This window comes from Octopus sinensis, linkage group LG6, assembly GCF_006345805.1.
Source record: "Octopus sinensis linkage group LG6, ASM634580v1, whole genome shotgun sequence".
Taxonomy (NCBI): domain Eukaryota; kingdom Metazoa; phylum Mollusca; class Cephalopoda; order Octopoda; family Octopodidae; genus Octopus; species Octopus sinensis.
The window spans coordinates 73,679,634-73,680,629 of NC_043002.1; the positions used below are offsets into that span (position 1 = coordinate 73,679,634).

The window sequence follows — 996 nt, forward strand, 5'->3', positions numbered from 1 at the left end:
TGTTCAGCCAACTTAACACCATAGCACTTTAACCTCTTTGCAAATTCATTTTGAAGCAATTCACATAATCGAGAACACAGTTAAAATTTTAACAAGCCAAATTTTAAACTTATTTTCAGTTAAATGTTTAACTGATCCATCTTAAATGTTTACGAATCTTCATTTGAAAAAATATATTTTCCAAAACATTTTGTTCTCTTAAACAACTGTTCCAAATTATACTGACACACTCAGACATTGTTACTCAAGAATATTTCATTATTAAAATATTTTATATGCTTGTCAAATAATTACAAGGAAACTAACTGTACAATGTCTATATTATAAATGACTTTTATACAGATAATTGGATTTTTTTTTTAACCATTAAACTATTGATAAGTTACAATAATGACTTTAGCCAGCCAACTTATTCTTTCGTTCATCTGTTATTTTTTTAAGTTTTTGCTAAAACCAGTTACCAATATATATATATATATATATATATATATATATATATATATATATATATATATATAATTTTTTTTTTTTTTCCCCTATTTTTAAATCTGTGATAAATAAGATTTATGAGTGGAGTTTGCTTCACTAACTTTGTAAAGTCAAAATTCATCTTCGAAAGAAGAGAGAAAAAATCCCAGCAGGAATATGAAGAATAAATGAGATTTCGATTACCTGGAATATTTTTTGCTTTCAGTGAATGCCAAAAGGAGAAAAAAAACTTCATGCAAACTTCGCTTTTTTTGATGTAGCTTTGTCATATTCTTGTGAAGGCAAAGTTTTGTTGTTTTTTTTACTATATAACTGCCACTACCACCGCCCCCTTTTAGTTTTATTTTTTTATGGATGAGCCCAGCTTTTTTTTTTATCTGTCTCATTTTGAAAGAATACAATAATTTTTCTTTCCCTTCACCAATTGCATATTTTTCTTGATTAATTTATATAATAAACTTATTTTATAAACCTGTTATGTTTCTTCTTTAGTATAATTTTCTCAAA

General features: G+C 25.5%; 1 protein-coding gene across 1 annotated transcript in view; it reads left to right on the forward strand.

Annotated features, from left to right (window-relative positions):
- Positions 1–765, forward strand: part of LOC115213100 (vacuolar protein sorting-associated protein 16 homolog) — a 42,044-nt gene extending 41,279 nt beyond the window's left edge. The window contains exon 23 of the mRNA XM_029782025.2: positions 1–765. This exon is cut by the window's left edge and continues 144 nt beyond it. The gene's annotated coding sequence lies outside the window, so the exon portion shown is untranslated.
- The last annotated feature ends 231 nt before the right edge of the window (positions 766–996 follow it).